Source organism: Lissotriton helveticus, chromosome 12, assembly GCF_964261635.1.
Source record: "Lissotriton helveticus chromosome 12, aLisHel1.1, whole genome shotgun sequence".
Taxonomy (NCBI): Eukaryota; Metazoa; Chordata; class Amphibia; order Caudata; family Salamandridae; genus Lissotriton; species Lissotriton helveticus.
The window spans coordinates 598,774,745-598,795,186 of record NC_136073.1 but is presented as its reverse complement, the minus strand read 5'-3'; the positions used below and the strand labels follow the sequence as shown (position 1 = coordinate 598,795,186).

Below are 20,442 nucleotides of genomic sequence, written 5' to 3'. Positions count from 1 at the left end.
CATAATTTTAGTGTAGTAATGAGTGACATTTCAAAGACTATGAGTGACACTTTCTCACGAGCAAAGTCAAGCAATGAAGATGAAGGAAACAAACAAATATTAGAAATGACTACCCACTGAGCAACAAAAAGCTCTAATTGCTTCAAAGCACTAGAAATGGAAGGACACTAACGGGACATAGACTACATGACAGCAGTGCTCAGCAACAGAAGACAGGCCCTATAGGTGCTCAGAACATGATCTGAGCCCCACCATGCAGATTATGCAAAATTGGTATTGAGTACACCAGGTTGACTGGTGGTGTTGGTAGTTGGTCGGAGCAATTGCCACTGGAGGAAGTAACAGGATGTTATTTAACTGCGTGAGGGAGAGCCCTGTGATTAATCAGCTGTGTTAACATTCTTGATGGCTGCAGAAGTAATTACTATTTTAAAGCAGTGCCACTCATTAAATCCAAGTCAGAAGATAACTCACTGCTGCTCTTTGGGACATAATCATTTTTGTACTAATCTCCTAATGATTAGGGTCTCGGGATGGCAGCTGTCCCCTCCGGTGTTGCAGCAGGGCTCTGTTTTGATGCTGACGACGTAGTACAGAGGGGCCTTTCAGCTCCTGGGGTGTGACACTTAGGTGTGAATTGAAGAGCGACTTCCGAGACACAGTCCTTATATTGTTTGGGGCCGGGGGGGGGGCGGGGTTCAGGAGCATGAGAGCCATGTAAAAGATATGCCCTCGCCTGACTTCTTGTGCCCGCCTCAACGAAAACAAAGTAATTTTGATCCTGCACCGTACCCGCTTTGCTAGACAGGGGCTGCGAAGCGCGTCCCCGCAAACATGCACTAAATGTAAAAATGCGCCCTGAGTTCCACGACTCACTATCACTTTGGTAGAAAACAGCCCCCTTCCCTGCTTCGGCTGCGCCCGTAGTTATCTGGCCGCAGCCACTCCCAACAATGTGGTTTGTGGATATCCTATCGTAAGACAACACAACCATCCGTGTGCCCCACCTATACCTTTTTACCCCGTCTAAAGCGCCAGCTAACTCATTCCCATTCAGTGGCCCCGCCCCTTTTTCCCATTCATGCTGGAAAGCTCGCGGGAAGGAAACCGTGAGACCCCCCCACCCCCCGAAAAGAAACAGAGCCGGGTGAGGGGGTCGGTACACACGAGGACAGCGCTCCGCACTGAAGAGCATGGACGGGAGCTCATCCGTGGAAGGCGAAGCCGGGACCTGAAGCCCCTCGGCGAGTTCAGATCGCATGACCGATTGGAGAGTTTGTGCGGATTTGTTGGTAAGGGGTATATTTTCGCCCGGGGAGTAGGGTGGCAGTTGCTGCATCTGTGACTCTGTGAAAAAGCACCGTGTCACAAACACTGTTTTTTTCAGTCCACGGTACGTTGCATTCCGAGGCAGCGACTGAAACACCACAAGCAAAGGACACTAAAAGCCAGGCGTTGATGTTATTGTCTTAAAAAGTTAGAGTGACTGCAGGTGGCGCCCATGACAACTCGAGCTGCCCGCGTGATCCCTGTATATAGTGGTGTTTGTAATTGAATCTATAGAGCATTTACGACCCCGGAAGAGCCGTCGAAACGCATTACGCCAGGCAGCATGGTGCTTCGGAAACCTGGGTTAGTGGATAGTCCAGTACTATTAGGTTTTGTTGGCTACAGGGATTGGTCTTATCTACCCTACTACATTTCAGTGACATAATTTTGGAGAGAGGCCACATCCGAACTACCAATGTGCCCCTTACATGGAGGCAGTGTAACACTAATAATGTTTTTTTCAATCCAGCAACAAAGGCCAATAAGACACATAGCATTACATTTTTGTCACTTAACAAATAGATTCAATTATAATTTGACCCGCATTACAAATTACAAAAAAAAACCTTTCCTAAAGAAAAGGTGGTGTCCATCATAGTGATATTATAACATGGAAATGTACATAGGTTTGAATTGGTATATTATGTGATCAGCACATATTCTTGAAAACCCATGAACCTAATTCATTGTCTTTAAACAATTTGTGAAATAACAGTTAAGATAAGAAGTAAGGTGGAGTTACATTTGAGTTCCAGCTCCTTTTTAGGTCAAAGCCTACTAGACAGCGCAGATATTGTTGCAAAAAGACTACTTGTGTACAATCTGAAAGCTTCCTGGGGAATACTTTCTGCCTATTGCTTACCACTGGTTTTATGGTTTGAAATTCACATTTGCTAACTTTTTATTTGCTGGTTTTATTTGTTTTAGGCTGTCCAACGTGAGTTAGTCCATCCTGTAGAGCATATCCCACTTACTGTATTCTTCCACAAGTGTTCGCTTTCTGTAAAGAGGCCTATACATTCTTTTCCTGCCACATTTGCTGTGCTTTCAAAGACGGAGGTCAAATATCAGGCTGTGTCCTCCGAGGGATCTTGGTGTATACTTTTCTTTCTCTGACTTCAAAGTGAGAGGGTTTATGTAACAAACTAGCTGGGTATGGGAAAAGAAAGGACTTTTTTCTAGCATACCTCAAAATGTAAATGTTGGTTAAGGAACCTTGCAGATATTTCAGAATATATCCAGAATTAGGAAAGCACAAAAAAGCACAATTTTTTGTAATTGTGAAGTATGGAAGCAAATATCTAAAAATGATAAAAACAAATATATTTATAAGGTGATGCCATATCCACACATTTCCGTTTGTGCTCTGTACAGTCAAATGTAGTAGTCATTTCAATTGAAAATGTGCTGTCTGTAATGACAGTGCGCTATCACACCATACATGCTCTACTCTCCGACACTCCACTCTATGGTACTGCACTCTACTCTACGCTTTCCACTCTATGCCACTCACCAACACTCTAGGCTGCTCCACTTTAATCCATTCCACTCTGTGCTATGCCACTCCACTTTACATTATGACCCTCCACTCTACACCATTTTACTCCACTCTACGGCACTCCACTGTTCAACACTCTACTCTCCTCCACTTTAAGACGCTATACTTTACGATACTCCACTCTGTGCCACTCTACTTTATAGCACTTTACTTCACTCTACACTGCAACATTTCCCTCTACGCCATTCCACTCTGACACTCCACTCATTGACACTCCCCTCCATGCTACTCCACTCTACGACACTGCTACACTCTGACAAGCATGCTGAACAGAGGTCACGCTAGTGTACATGGCTAAAACACACTGACACTCACTGACTGACTGATTGACACTGACTCACGGACTGACACTATTGACTGACTGACACTAATGACTCACGGACTCACTGACACTGACTGACACTGACTCTGAACGACTGACACTGACTGACAATGACTGACATTACTGACACTGACTGACTGACACTACTGATTGACACTGACTGACACTACTGATTGACACTGACTGACTGACTCTGACTTACTGACTGACTGACACTGACTGACTGAAACTGACTGACTTTAACTGACTGACTGACACTGACTGACAATGACTGACTGAGACTACTAATTGACACTGACTGACTGACTCTGACTGACTGACACTGACTGACTGTTGCTTACTGACTGACACTGACTGACTGACACGGACCTACACTGACTGACTGATACTGACTAACACTACTGATTGACACTGACTGACACTGACTGACTGACTCACACTACTGATTGGCACTGACTGACTGACGGACACTAACTGACCGACACTGACTGACTGACACTGAATGAAACTGACTGACTGACACTGATTGACTGACACTGATTGACTGACACTGACTGACTGACACTGACTGGCTGGCACTGATTGACACTAAATGATTTACACTGACTGAGACTGATTGACTGAAACTGACTGAAACTGACTGAATGACACTGGCTGACATGACTGACACTGACTGACTGACACTACTGATTGACACTGACTGACTGACACTAACTGACTGAGTTTGACTGACACTGACTGACTGATACTGACTGAGACTGACTGACTGACACTGACTGACTGACACTGATTTACACTGACTGACACTGACTGACACTGACTGGCTGACACTGACTGACACTGACTTACTGACACTGACTTACTGACACTGACTGACTGACAATGACTGACTGATACCGTTTGACACTGACTGACACTAACTGACTGACACTAACTGACTGAAACTGACTGACTGACACTGATTGACACTGACTGATACCGACTGACTGACATGACTGACACTGACTGACACTGACTCACGGACTGACACTACTGACTGACTGATACTAATGATTGACTGACATTGACTGACTGACACTGACTGAAATGGACTGACACTGACTGACTGACACTGACTGACTGACACTGATTGGCACTGACTGACTGACACTGACTGACTGACACCGAGTGGCTGACACTGACTGACACTGACTGACATTAACTGACATTAACTGACTGACACTGACTGACTGACACTGACTTACTGACACTGACTGACTGACACCGTTTGACACTGACTGACTGACACTGACTGACTGAAACTGACTCACTGAAACTGACTCACACTGACTGACTGACACCGACTGACTGACATGACTGACACTGACTGACACTGACTCACTGAAACTGACTGACTGACACTGACTCACGGACTGACACTGACTCACGGACTGACACTGACTCACGGACTGACACTAATGACTGACTGACACTGACTGAAACCGACTGACACTGACTCTGACTGACACTAACAGACTGACAGTGACTGACTAACATTACTGATTGACACTGACTGACACCACTGATTGGCACTGACTGACTGACTCTGACTTACTGACTGACTGACACTGACTGGCAATGACTGACTGGCACTAATAATTGATACTGACTGACTGACACTACTGATTGACAATGACTGACTGACTGACACTGACTGACGGTTGCTTACTGACTGGCACTGACCTACACTGACTGACTGATACTGACTAACACTACTGATTGACACTGACTGACTGACTGACACACACTACTGGTTGACACTGACTGACTGACACTAACTGACTAACTGACTGACACTGACTGACTCACTAACACTCACTGACACTGACTGACTGACACTGAATGAAACTGACTGACTGACACTGATTGACTAACACTGACTGAAACTGACTGACTCTGACTGACTGACACTGGCTGGCTGACACTGACTGACACTGATTTACACTGACTGACACTGACTGAAACTGACTGACTGACATGACTGACACTGACTGACTGACACTGATTGACACTGACTGACTGACACTGACTGACTCTGACTGACTGACACTGACTGACTGAAACTGACTGACCCTGATTGACTGACACTGACATGACTGACACTGACTGACTGACTCTGACTTACTGACTCTGACTGACACTGACTGACTCTGACTTACTGACTCCGACTAACACTACTGATTGACACTGACTGACTGACTCTACTGATTGACACTGACTGACACTACTGATTGATCCTGACTGACTGACACTGACTGACTCTGACTGACTCTACTGATTGACACTGACTGACTTACACTGACTGACACTACTGAGAGAAGAAAAAATCAATTGTAACATTGATCGGCGAAGGACAGTCTGGCATTGACAGGTATGTAATGAACACCATCATCTGGACTAGACATCTGACCCCACCTTTAAAATATGTGGTTTGGGGGCATGGCCAAGATGGGAAACAGGTGGGGGAGTCTCTGCTGAGCTCAGTTTCCCGTTCCTGTGTACCCGTGCCAACGGCTGACATCTCTACCCCGGAGGCCCACAATAGACAGTGAAACTCTGTGTGGAGGGACTGCACGCAGACTATCAAGACCCAACATTGCAGATTCCTGAGAGAGGGCATCACTGCAGCAGCCTTTCATAATGGCGGTCACCTCGGGGCTTAAGTGGTAAAGCGTCTGGGAAGCTCAATCCCTCCCGGTGCCTTAAGGACATCTTGGGCTCCCTGCAAGAGCCGCAGGCTATTGGAGACGGCGGTAGGGGGTGTTGCAGTGCAGACCCCTCTGCACCATTGACCATCCTGGAGACCAACTGGAGCACCTCATGCCCAGAGAGGCCAGGCACAGAGATCCATAGTGAGTTCCACGGATCATACTGCTGAGCTGGTGAACTTCAAGCAAACCCTTTGGAACTTAAGAGGTTGGAGAGCCACCCCACCCATGGATACCGTAGTACCCAAGTTACCTATCCCAGAAGAGCAGGGTGTCTTGAGTGGTGTCAGAACCCGCCGTCGTTCTCAATGGAGGGCTGTGAAGGAGTACTGCTGCCGTGAAGGTGAAAAGGGTACGGTGGAATCCAAGCCAGGATTCTGTGTGAAAGCAGAGGCGACAGAGTCTGGTTCACTGCAGAGTGACCAGGGGCTCGGTAGACAAATGCCCACTGCTGTCAGATGCTTCAGGTGCGAAGAAGGGATGCTTGACTCTGCAGCCACGAATACCAGGAGACGATGACCAGGAGCAGGAGGTGAGCTGTCCCACAAAGGATGTCGAGAGCTGAGGGGTCGGTGTCCGGCGGGAGCACCAATAAGCCTTGGCAAAAGCAACCCACTCAGGAAGGTCAGGCAGGTCACGGTGAGGACCAGCAAGGTCCATGGGACTCACCAAGCTATGGGGAGTCAGGGCACGTCTGGAGCAACCAGGAAAGCCCAACAGAAATCAAGATGACCCTCAGGTCCCACAGACCGAATGACCCGGAGTCGCGAGGGAACCTCGAGCAAGAGTGTTAAGTGCCAGCCATCGGAGCACTTGGTGGGAATAGGCCAGAGTTCTTTGGTGCAAATACTGCTCAGGGTCAGGACTGCATGGGGTCCAATGCACAAGCTCGGGAATCGCCAACAAGCATATGCAACTGCAACTGGACGCGGTGCACATGGGTTTGGGTTATGCAGTCCCCACAAGGGATACTGGCCTCAAACTTGCTGAGAGGGCAGATCGACCTCAGGGACCTTCAGGAACCCACCTTATGTGTTGCTGAAATCTTCGAAGTCCGGAGGAGCTTGGGAGTAGCAGACCAGTCAGTTGCGTTAAGGTGCCTGCGAATGCAGGGGAGCAACTCGTTCACTCCAAGAGAGATTCTTCAGTTGTCCTTAGTGCACCACAGGTCCTGCAAAGAGCCTGTATGGAGCAAGGGCACAGACAAAGCTTTGGAAGTAGAGGGAGACAGTCGGGCCCATTCAAAGTCCAGAATGTCCAGACGGTCGAAGGTCAGTGGTTTCTTCTTGTAGAATCTTGTGCACGTACAATCTAAAGTCTTACAGCCAGGATAGCACTTTTGTACCCACTGAAGGGGGTTGGAAAGATTCGTTGGGCCCTCCTAGGGGGGGGGGGTCAGGACAGAGGGGTGGTTACACCCATGTCCTTTGTCCAGTTTCGCGCAAAAGCCTGAGCCAATGGCTCCCGAATTGGTTTGAGCTGGGCTCTGCACAGGGACACCAAGTGTGCCTCAAGTGCAGACTTTCAGGCACTCTCAGAGTGCATCCACCCAGCCCCAATACACCAAATCCTGTCTGGGAGGTGGTCACACCTCCCTGTGACTGGATGCCTATTGTGCTGCCTTCCTCTGCTCGAGCTTGGCTCAGCAGCAGGAAGGCAGTAAGGTGTCTCGGGTTGGCAGCATCCATGTTGTGCTGACCGGGTCGAACAGCCTGGCACCGGATAGACCAGTGACCCCACGAAGCTTCACTTCAGAAGGGTGGAATCATACCTCCCATATCAGTTACCGATGTGGAGGTATGATTCCAAGGTGTTTGATACCAAACATGATATGTTTCGATGCACCCGTTTTCGAGATAGCATTTACCGTAAGGTTATAGTGCACCTCTACCTATATGTCTGGCTAAGTCACAGGCAACCCGGGAGAATGGTCTCCAAAGACTGCAGAGAGGCTCTGCTCATGCAGGGGCACCATATCACTAAAAACCCAGCACCCTGCCTTTAGGATTGGTAAGGCCTGCTATAGGGGTGACTTATACGTTTTAAGTGTAGTGACCTATAGATATAGTAAGCCTGTATCTAAAGTAAGTGGTGCAAGCACCAACTCACACAGGTTGCAGTAGTAGACCTGTAGTTCTATTTTGCATGGTTTCTCACGGGTGGCATAATACATGCATCGGCCCATGGGAGGCCTCTGGGGTACCTATGCCCTGGGTACATGGGTACCATATACTAGGGACTGATCAGGGTACCCCAGTATCCAATCTGGAGTGTACCAAAGTACATGTGCAACAATTTAAGGGAAAAAGCAGATAGACTGGGGTCCTGATTAGCAGGATCCCAGTCAAACTAGTCAAAAACAGTGCAGCATCAAGCAAAAAGTGGGGATAACCATATGAAGCAGACAGACGGGACTCTGTGGATAAAGTGGCTGCCCCCCTTCACAACTGGTTAGGCAGCGGGATCCGGTCCTGACGGCGACCTTGACGCCAGGTAAGGCTCAGGCGCACACGCGGGGGGACAACGGATTATGGGCGCATAGCGACAGGGAGGGTGCAAGGGAGGTCGCAAGGCAGTGCACACGATGGCACATGGTTGGGTAATAAACCACAACACAGGGTGTGGGTGGGTACGGATGCATGAGGGGAGAAAGGGGAGGTGCGATTGAAGAAGGGTGCGTACGCGAAGGATACAGGAGATGGGCCAGAGTCGCCACGAAAGGGGGGACCACAGTGAAGGGGCTGTGGCACCCAGTCCCGCAGAGGGATAGGCGATGGGGCACCAAAGAGTCGCAGACGCGGAAGGGAAAGGGACGGATGGAGTGACCAAAGAGGGGACGAAAGAGAGGACGAAAGAGAGTCCTAACATTACGGTGAAGAAGTCACCTTACATGGGGATAACTAAGCCCTTGGGGGGCCCACCTTACGTTGGCCACCAAGGAGAAAATCTGGAAGGGCGAATATGTGGACATGCTGAAGCTGCTGCATAGGGAGCTTGCAGCTAAAGAAGGGTCCAAGGAAGAAGAATTGGAGCTTGCAAAGAGATCTCGGGTTGCGACGACCATCGTGATTTGGTTGGCAGCGTTTCTGATCTTCGCCAGCGTGTACTGTGAGAAGTACCCCAACTGGTCCGTCGCATCGTTTAAATACATGGACGTGATCTGAAGGGCACAAGTAACGTACAGGGGGTACGCGTGGTCGCATTATGATGAGGAGTTCAGGGCGCATTTGACCTGGGACCCAGAGGCTAAGTGGGGGTTGATAGATACGGACCTATACCAGCAGACTAAGGGGAGGCAAAGTTTGGAAAGACCAAATACATGGTTAGCAGGCTGCCGCTAGCCTTGCGCCCCTTTCAGAACTGCCCCACCCGAGGAGGGGTGGAATATACAAGGAACAGCACCGGGGGTACAGTGGGAGCGTGCTGGGACTTCAATAAACAGGGAAACCAAAGAAGGCTTGGGTCTATATACTAACTGGCCTAGACCACTCTAAATTGAAACACCAAAACAGATGGCCAGGTAGATTGTTTGGAAAAACCTAATCAAGCACCACTTATCCAATAGATCTAAGCGGGCACACTTTTCATTTAGTAATTTTTACTTAGTTCTTCATTTTCACAAAAACATTCATATATGTCCGAACATCGACACCATTTCAGTAGCAAAATTCACATAGAATGCAATATTCACAACACAAATTTTACAAACAATATAAATGAGACATATTTACAATTACACCATATATACAAAAACACAGACAGAAGATGCCTATATTCACTCAATGTTTGGGGCACCAGTCCTGATATAGAACAAACAAGGGGCCGTTCAGTTTTTTGCTGGCCTGCTTGCTTGACTGCTCGAACCTTCTAAGTCCAAGGGTCAAATCTCAGGTAGACCTTATCTGAATTTACAGTCCTGATATGCCCTTCCTGAATCTCGTTCCAACACGGAGTCAACGCGTTTCGAACCCAAGTGTTTTTTAAGGGGTTCTCCTCAGGACCTGGACTGGAAACTGTCCTGTACTGTGAAATATTCAAATAAATACAAAATCGGTGTGCGAACAGCTGATCCCTTTTCCTATTTGACTGACATTTCCCTTCCACCTCAACTTGAAGTACCTGAAATACAGCCTTGGCGGAGCGACTGTCTTATCTCTCTCAGGGGCACTGTAATTCTGTAATTCTGTGGGTATACAAAGAGTGTATCAGAAATGCCCAGGGTCGCTACAATGTTAATTATTGAGAAGCTCGGTCAACAACAAACCACTGTACGTAGTTAAATGTCCTACCTCGCGGTAGAAGTGTCCTCGGATGATTATGATTTTTTAATGATGCCCGGTGCTGTAAATAACAATTGAGCATTGGTTTAATTTCCTTGTATACGGTGTACATCTGACGCGCGGCTCTGCTGCAACGCAGCTTTCACATACCTTGCAGATGGGAATAGCGCGATGGAATCGTGGTTGTCAAGAGGATGTTCATTCGTAATCCTGCCTGCCGGGTCTGTGAACGTGACATGAAGCACACATCTAGGCGCTGAATCCACCAGCTGTTTTTGCTCGTAAACTGAGTTTGAAGACTGTCACTTACGTCTGCTTGATGTTTGGCACTCGATGTAACTCTCCGCTCATGGCTTCTGCGTTCGACGTCAGCACACGGAACAAGGCGTATCCGTTTTTTGAAGAAGCCATTCCGGCGGCATTGCTCCCCGGTGCACTTGGTCTTTGTAGTGCAAATGATGCATTCATCTGGTTGTTTTGCTGTATTCGAGGCACCCCAACCTTTTACTCCAGAGTTTATGAACACGGTAATTTAGCAGAGGGCTCCACAGTTATGTTAGATTGCTCAGTTCAGACAATTCATTCAAACCGTTGTTTGTTGTATTGAATTTCAGAATCAAGAAAGCTTCCCTCCGGGATAGTTGCAAATCGGGGTCTCCTCCAGATCCCGGTGCGATTTTGATTGCTGACAGAATGATCCATTTAAACTCATTTGGGCCATGATTCTTTTCCAGAAAATGAGCCACTAGTGGGGCAGACAACACCTTATTCTTCAACCTAGACCGGTGCTGGATGATCCTTTGTCGCTCTTCCTGTGTTGTTTTACCAATGTAAATTAACTGGCACGGGCATATGGTTGCATATATAACATATTTGGATTTGCAGTTTGTAAACAGATTGTGTCTCCAAAACGTTTTGCCATCACGAACAGTGTACCCTCTTCAGTAGTGTCACATGCCAAGCAGGTTCCACACTTGTGGTGTCCTTTCGCTGGGCCTGTCCCGAAGATTGTGCTCTGGATAGTTTTTTTGATCAGGGGACGTGTTGACATGATTTGTTGCCCAATGCTGCGGTTCTTCTTTAGTGCAAACAGGGGTTTGCCCACCTGGGGGATGGCGTCCTAGCACCGGTCTAGGCTGAAGAATAAGGTGTTGTCTGCCCCACTAGTGGCTCATTTTCTGGAAAAGAATCATGGCCCAAATGAGTTTAAATGGACCATTCTGTCAGCAATCAAAATCGCACCGGGATCTGGAGGAGACCCCGATTGCAACTATCCCGGAGGGAAGCTTTCTTGATTCTGAAATTCAATACAACAAACAACGGTTTGAATGAATTGTCTGAACTGAGCAATCTAAGATAACTGTGGAGCCCGCTGCTAAATTACCGTGTTCATAAGCTCTGGAGTAAAAGGTTGGGGTGCCTCCAATACAGCAAAACAACCAGATGAATGCATCATTTGCACTACAAAGACCAAGTGTCCCGGGGAGCAATGCCGCCGGAATGGCTTCTTCAAAAAATGGATACGCCTTGTTCCGTGTGCTGACGTCGAACGCGGAAGCCGCGAGCGGAGAGTTACATCGAGTGCCAAACATCAAGCAGACGTAAGTGACAGTCTTCAAACTCAGTTTACGAGCAAAAACAGCTGGTGGATTCAGCGCCTAAATGTGTGCTTCATGTCACGTTCACAGACCCGGCAGGCAGGACTACGAATGAACATCCTCTTGACAACCACGATTCCATCGCGCTATTCCTATCTGCAAGGTATGTGAAAGCGGCGTTGCAGCAGAGCCGCGCGTCAGATGTACACCGTATACAAGGAAATTAAACCAATGCTCAATTGTTATTTACAGCACCGGGCATCATTAAAAAATCATAATCATCCGAGGACACTTCTACCGCGAGGTAGGACATTTAATGACGTACAGTGGTTTGTTGTTGACCGAGCTTCTCAATAATTAACATTGTAGCGACCCTGGGCATTTCTGATACACTCTTTGTATACCCACAGAATTACAGTGCCCCTGAGAGAGATAAGACAGTCGCTCCGCCAAGGCTATATTTCAGGTACTTCAAGTTGAGGTGGAAGGGAAATGTCAGTCAAATAGGAAAAGGGATCAGCTGTTCTCACACCGATTTTGTATTTATATGTATATTTCACAGTACAGGACAGTTTCCAGTCCAGGTCCTGAGGAGAACCCCTTAAACAACACTCGGGTTCGAAACGCGCTGACTCCGTGTTGGAACGAGATTCAGGAAGGGCATATCAGGACTGTAAATTCAGATAAGGTCTACCTGAGATTTGACCCTTGGACTTAGAAGGTTCCAGCACAGTCAAGCAAGCATGCCAGCAAAAAACTGAACGGCCCCTTGTTTGTTTGTTCTATATCAGGACTGGTGCCCCAAACATTGAGTGAATATAGGCATCTTCTGTCTTTGTTTTTGTATATATGGTGTAATTGTAAATAAGTCTCATTTATATTGTTTGTAAAATTTGTGTTGTGAATATTGCATTCTATGTGAATTTTGCTACTGAAATGGTGTCAATGTTCAGACATATATGAATGTTTTTGTGAAAACGAAGAACTAAGTAAAATTACTAAATGAAAAGTGTGCCCGCTTAGATCTATTGGATAAGTGGTGCTTGATTAGGTTTGTCCAGACAATCTACCTGGCCATCTGTTTTGGTGTTTCAATTTAGAGGGGACTTCAATAAAGGCACGTGCGCTAGACAATACTGCAAGTTTCGGCAGGAATGCTTGAAGTGTGGGAAAAAGGATTTAGCAGGCAAGGTCAGCAGGCCAACCAGTCCACGCAGCCCACAGCAGGGGGCAGGGGTGGAAAGGGAGGACAAGGGGCTATGGGGAAAGGCTCATACTCCCATTAAACTGAACTGTCTAGAAACATATTTGGCGTCATATCCACGGACCAAAGATGCAGAGATTTTGCAGGGTTTTTGAGAAGGCTTCAGGCTGGGTTACGAAGGTCCACGGGCTGCTAGGTGGGCTGAGAAACTGAAATCCGCAAAAACACACAGTCCAGTAGTGCGGGCAAAGTTGTACAATGAGGTGCAGGAAGGGCGCATTGTAGGTCCGTTCACGAGTAGCCCCATCAGGGACCTGATCATTTCCCTGATTGGCGTGGTTCCAAAAAAGGAACCTGGGAAATACCGGCTGATACAACATCTATCATGGCCACAGGGAGCATCGGTCAATGACTTCATAGCGGCTGAGCTGTCTTCAGTGTCTTACTCATCTGTAGATGTAGCATGAGAATTGGTTGCCACCGTAGGGGCAGGGGCCCTCATGGCAAAATGCGACATAAAGTCTGCATTTTGGTTGCTACCAGTACACCCTGAGGATTACCAGTTGCTGGGCATACAGTTCGAAGGGTCCATTTTCGTGGACAAGGCTCTGCCAATGGGCTGTTCCATATCTTGTGCCTTATTTGAGCACGTTAGTACATTCTTGTAGTGGGTTTTCTTATGGTACACTTGGAAGGAGACGGTGACACACTACCTGGATGACTCTTTCCTGGTGGGACTGCTTGCTTCTGCGACGGACTGCCAGCAGCAGCTGGCAAGTTTTAAAGAGCTCATGGGCTACTTGGGGGTGCCCCTGGCACCAGAGAAGACACAAGGTCCCAGTACAGTGTTGTCATTTCTTGTTATTGAGTTGGATTCGGGGGTAATGCAAGCCTGCCTGCCGAGGGACAAAAAATTGCACATGCTCATATTGATTGATGGTTTGCTGGCCAAAAAGTAGGTGATGTTTAGGGAGGTACAGATACTGCTAGGACACCTAAATTTTGCGTGCAGGGTGGTGCGAGCAGGGCAAACGCTCTGCAGGAGATTGGGGATGTCCTTGGCAGGTTTGACAATGCTGCATCATCACATGCGGCTGTCGGCCGGAACTAAGGAGGACTTGCGCATGAGGCTCACCTTTCTTGAACATTTTAACGGCATCCCTATGGCAACCCCGGAGAATTGGGAATGGGATGTCACGATCTCTTCAGACGCGGCAGGGGCGGGAATCTTTGGGCTTTACTGGCAAGGAAGGTGGTACGCAAAAGAATGGCCACCACACTGGAAGAATGGGGAGGAGTATTGCCTTTTTAGAGCTCTTTCCACTGGTAGTGGCCATGACCGTGTGGGCATGGGACCTGGCGCACAAGAAGGTGATCTTTAAGGTGGACAATATGTCAGTAGTGCAGGTGGTGAACAGGCAATCAGCCAGTGACGCTCAAGTGCTCAAGTTGTTGCGTTTTTTTTGTGCTGAGATGTTTGGAGCATGATGTACTGTTTCAAGCCAGGCATGTGCCGGGAGTGGACAATGACATTGCGGACGCTTTGTCTCGTTCGCAGTGGCAAAGGTTCCATGGGCTAGTCACGGAGGCGGACAAGGGCAGGACGCTGGTTCCAGCAGAGATGTGGTATGTAGGAAACAAAGGGTCATACAGTTGGTAAGAGGGTCACTGGCCTCATCCATGTGGAAGGAATTTCTTGACAGTGACGCAAAGTGTCGAGGACAGCAATGGGTAAGGGAGGAGCAGGTTGTGCAGTTCATTTTGTCCTTGATTGACAAAGGTTTGTCTACGGTAACAATAGCAGGCAAGTTGTCGGCCATAGCTTTCATGGGAAAATTATGGTGGGGTTTTGCGCCTTCGGTGGGAGAATTAGGCAGCCGATTACTGGAAGGTTGGGCGCAGGAGGAGGGTGAAGGGCCGCGGCCAAGAAGGCCATTGGCTGTCGGGATACTGGCCGGCTTGATGTGGGTTTTGCCGCTAATTTGCCGCAATGCAGAAGAAGTGGTCTTGTTTTCCACGTTAATGTCTTGGATGTACTTTGGGGAATTTCGGGTTTCGGAATTGCTGGGTGCGTAGAGGGCACTAGGGGTTCTGTGGTGGGAAGTGGACCTAAGGGTTGACGAGTTGGCAGTGCTGCTCAAGCGATCCAAAACTGACCAGCTGGGAGTGGGGAAGTGGGTGGTCATGGGACCGGTGGTGGATAAGACAGTGTGTCCTGCGGTGTGGGGGGGGGATCATGGCCAGGGGGTTGGTTCTGGATGGCCGGGAGGTTTTCCACCGAAAAGCGGGCGGCAGGGTGACGGCATATCAGCTGATCTGAGTCTTGAGGCGTGCCCTCCAATGCCTGGAGGAGTATCCTAGCCAGTTTGTGACACATTCTTTCCGCATAGGGGCAGCTACGGACGCAGCGAAGTGGGGATGGGGTAGGGAAGAGATTATGCGCTTAAGGCTTTGAAAGTCCGATTGCTTCAAAACCTACATTCGGCTGCCCGGTTTTGGGGAAGGGGACAGATAATGTTAATTTCCTGTCTTATATATGTGTCTTTCCAGGTGCGGCGGCGGGGCCTGCTCAGGCGGAATTATCCATCTGGATAGTAGGACACTCACTTGTCAAATGGGCAGAACATTATGAGTGTACAAAAGGGAAAGGTTAGAATTTGGGTTTGGACTCCCAGTTGTTTCAGTGTTTTTGGAACGGAAAGGGGGTATGAGGTGGCATGAGTTGTTTCCGACGTTAAATAGTATGATTAGAGGTGAGATTTGTCCAGATGTATTGATTATTCATGTGGGGGAACATTTCCTGGTTCAGTGTAAAGGTTTAGCACTGTTAAAACAGGTGAAGAGGGGTCTCTTGGAGATTAAATAGCAGTGGTCAGGTTGTTATGTTATCTGGTCAGAGTTCATACCAAGGAGGCATTGGAGGGGGCCTGGGAGGCCAGTGGCGATAGATAGGGCCAGGAGGAAGATCAATAGGGACATGCGAAGCTTTTGTGACAAGGTAGGCATTGCGAGAGTGGAACATCCGGAGCTTAGGTATGCGGCGGTCTGAGAGGATAGGGTGCACTTATCACGATATGGGCTGGAGTTGTATATCATACAGATTAAGGAGGTTTTGGACAGAGCCTTGGACATACGCAGATATCCGAAACAACAGGGTCCCTAGTTGGGGGGGTCAGAAAAGTCTGGGGACTGAATCTTCTGAGTGGCGTTTTTTCTGGGTAATAGTTGGTAGATCTGTTTACAGTGTAAGTTTATTGTTTGGAAAATGTCACTCTGAGAGCACGCAGGAAGGGGAAGTAGCATAGGAAGGTTACCTAGATAGTTATGTTAGAAAATGAGAAGAAGTTATGCTAGGAAATGAGAAGAAGTTAAAAGTTTAACGGGTCAGCAAGGAGGACAGAGTTGGGGGTTTATAAATGGTTGCAAAGGGGGAAACTTTAGGGGAGGGGGAGGGGGTGGGGGTAAGATAGGAGGAAAATATTTAGTGAGGTTTAGTTTTGTACGGCACAGGCCAAGGATATTGATTGTAAGGTGCACCTGTCTTCAATAAAGCCGCCTTTTTTACACTTAACAAGCTGGTCTGTGCTGCACCCCCCCTTTTTGGCCCAACTTCTAATATTTTCTTTTACACAGCTTTCACGCGCTACTTCCAAAGCGATTAGATTATACGATGTAGTATTTGTAACATTGTTACATTTTCAAAACGGTGCTACTGTTTGCGTCCTCTTTATTTTCCTTGCAATCTCAACTTTTGTTTCTGACTTTTCCTTTTTTTGTGGCGTTTCTAATACATCTCTATTTGCGAAATGCAATTTTAACATGTTCCTATGTCTGTACTTTATTTAACAACTTACTTATTATTGGTGGTAAACAGAAAGTATTGGGGCACTAAACATACACAAGTTATTTCCTAATTTAATTTATCGGCATTGGGAAAACAAACATGGAATTTACCATGTTGCCACTGTTTTGTTGCAATTGCGCAACACGTTCTAAACCACTTGCGAGGGAAAATGTTTTTATATTTACAACAGTGTTTTGTGCGAAATGTGTTCGGCTGCTTACTTACTGTAGTATGCTATAATGTGCATATTTGTTTAGGAAAATCATATTCCATTTTAAAAATGTTGGGAAACTTTCCAAATTTTTTGTAAACCGTGTGTGCTTACTCTTTTCTCATATGCAATAACAACACTACGCTAACAGCGAACAAATCCCAGTATTGCACTTTTTACATTCATAATACAATGCCCCAAAACCCTAAAAAAAGACAAAAGATGCTCACGCTAACAGCGAACGAATCCCAGTCTTGCACTCTTTAGATTCATAATACAATGCCCCAAAACCCTAAAAAAAGGCTAAAAATGCCCACGTTAGCTGTCACGAGTCAGAAATGTACCCATCTTTTACGCGCACATTACAAAACCATTAGCTGATACTACATAGTATTTGTATCATCTTCATATTTGGTAAACGGTGCCACTGTTTGCGTCTTGTTGTTTGTTACCTCGAAACACACATGTGCAGTGGCATTTAAGTGCTCCTGTTTACTCCAGCACTTTCTCTCACTACGGTGCAGACAGTGTTTAAACTATGTAGTACAAGGTCTCTCAGTGGCTCTTTTACACACACACACTTTTTTCTCTCATGCGCATTCTATTCTATTATCTCTCCTCACTCTATTTCTCACACACACTTATCTCTGTTTCTGGCTGTCTCTCTCACACAGACATGCACACACACTTTCCTTATAGACTTCATTCCGTACAACCTGCAATACTATGTTTTCTGTCTTCATCTCCCATACACACACCTATTTCTCTCTCTCTCTCCTCCCCCATCCCTCTCTGTGAAGCACACGTTGTCTCTCTCTATCTAAAGCCTTTTCTTTCTCTCCAAGGCTCATCACACCTCTTATAACCACCATATATTCTCATTACACAAAGTGCATGCTTTCTCCCTCTCTAAGGTACAAAACATAGGCTCCCTCTCTTATCTCCCCCACATGCTGGCTCTCTGTTAGGTGCAGAACACATGCTACATGGACAGACTCTTATCTTTGCAGCAGGGTCCGCCCACCTCTCAGGCGTGCAGTTCATTTCTTAAATGCAGGACTCACTCTCCCACAGCACAGCCTCTCGCTCTCTAACTCACAGTACACTTCTTCCCACTCAAAGCTAATACATGCCTCTAAGCCTCAGGGACACGGTTCCTCTAGACCAGAGGTCTTCAAACTTTTTGATGCCGAGACCCCCCCCCCCCCCTCCATCCCCCCTGTCTACTTTTTTTAGGCGTAAGGACCCCCTCCTGACAAAAATTTCTGGAACCTGGTATTACACAACCATCCTCGACAACCATAAACGGATTGGTATCAGCGCGTTACAACACAGTTCAAACAAAAAGTCTCCGAAAAGAACTACCTAAAAATTCACAATGATACTTTTTCACAAATAAAACATATTTTGGCAAAACTTATTTGTATTTTAACACCTTTCTGAACTAAAGTGATGAGTGTGCTTGTTTTTCTCCACATAGACGGTCAATCTGTGTTTGCACCTTATAAATTCCAGTTTAACACCCAAATACAGCAATAAGCAACAAAACAGTGATCAGTCCAGCTTTGAAAATAGCCCTAACTGCGCAGCAACACGTGCCGCTGCTTTTTAGCAACTAATGAACTGGTTGAGCTATAAACACATTTTTTTGTTACAATCAGCAGTTTATGTGGCAGATTGACTATGTGGCAAATCTATAAATATGTGACAATCACTGCAGTTGCACAATCGCATAATCCCAGTGACCCTGAGTATAATGGCTGTAATGCATGGGATGCAACGTTAGTTCAAGGAATCCGAGGAGAACCATACTATATGTCATGGGATGCTGGTGGCTTGGCTTTTACAGCTGCTTGGAACTGGAGGTTGCTGGAAAGTGTCATGTGAGTCCCTTGTTCACTTGGCCACTGGATTCAAGATAGCCTGGCTGATGAGGATTATGAATCCGAATCCGGTCCCAGGATGCTTGTTTCCGGTCCAGGGAAGACATTGCTTGGCAGTTCGGGATGGACTGTTCCCATGTTCTTATGTCTGTACTTTATTTATTTAACAACATACATATCAATTAACGTAGAGCAAAAGTATTGGGGCACTAAACATACACATTAGTTATATGAACATATATTTCCTAGTCACAAGGAAAGTAAGGAATTTACGACGTTGCCACTGTTTTTTGTGGCAATTCTGCACTAAGTTCTGGACAGTGTGCAAGGGAAAACATTTTTATGTTTACATCGGTGTTTTAAACCGGTTTATTTTCCAGAAGCTTTTGCACAATGTATTTGGCATATGAAGAACTCCCGATTTAGCGTGACCCGATATACCCGCCCCATCTACAGCTACTGGAATGCTTTAACAACAGCAGTATCACCTTCAGTAGTTCTGTGACCGAGCTTGATGGCAGTAAGGATAGTGATCGCTACCATAGCCTGCACTGTTTTCTTCCTGTCACTGCTGTTTTCAGCTTTTAGTAATAAGGAATGACATGGAAACGCCCATTCCACATGTTTGAGCAAACATCAATGGCTTGTGAATGATGGGAATTCTTGCTGGGGCGTATTGTAGTCTGCTACAATTGAGAGTACTGCCCCTCCACCCTAGTTGTGGGACTTAAATTTACCATGCAGGAAACAACGTGTAGACATTCAGTGGACAAAGGTCTCTGAGGCTGCCCTGCCTGCCACTACAGAGGTTGAAAGAATAGACTGACCAAACAGTGGGTGCACATGAATTTTATTTATTGAGTAGTGAGTGCAGGGTAGTGAGTAGTGAGTGCAGAGTAGTGAGTGCAGAGTAGTGAGTGCAGAGTAGTGAGTGCAGAGTAGTGAGTAGTGAGTGCAGAGTAGTGGGTGCAGAGTAGTGAGTGCAGAGTAGTGAGTGCAAAGTAGTGAGTGCAGAGTAGTGAGTGCAGAGTAGTGAGTGCAGAGTAGTGAGTACAGAGTAGTGAGTGCTGAGTAGTGAGTGCAGAGTAGTGAGTGCAAAGTAGTGAGTGCAGAGTAGTGAGTAGTGAGTGCAGAGTAGTGAGTGCAGAGTAGTGAGTGCAAAGTAGTGAGTGCAGAGTAGTGAATGGAGAGTAGTGAGTGCAGAGTAGTGAGTAGTGAGTGCAGAGTAGTGGGTGCAGAGTAGTGAGTAGTGAGTGCAGAGCAGTGAGTGTAAAGTAGTGAGTGCAGAGTAGTGAGTGCAGAGTAGTGAGTGCAGAGTAGTGAGTGCAGAGTGCAGAGTAGTGAGTGCAGAGTGCAGAGTAGTGAGTGCAGAGTAGTGAGTAGTGAGTTTAGAGTAGTGAGTGCAAAGTAGTGAGTGCAGAGTAGTGAGTGCAGAGTAGTGAGTGCAGAGTAGAGAGTAGTGAGTG

The 20,442-nt window shown here is 46.9% G+C and overlaps 1 protein-coding gene across 1 annotated transcript in view; it reads left to right on the top strand.

Annotated features, from left to right (window-relative positions):
* The first annotated feature begins 1,114 nt into the window (after positions 1–1,114).
* LOC144798321 (uncharacterized) overlaps positions 1,115–20,442 on the top strand; it is a 192,401-nt gene continuing 173,073 nt past the window's right edge. Inside the window, exon 1 of the mRNA XM_078669134.1 lies at positions 1,115–1,292. The gene's annotated coding sequence lies outside the window, so the exon portion shown is untranslated. The remainder of the gene's footprint in view (positions 1,293–20,442) is intronic.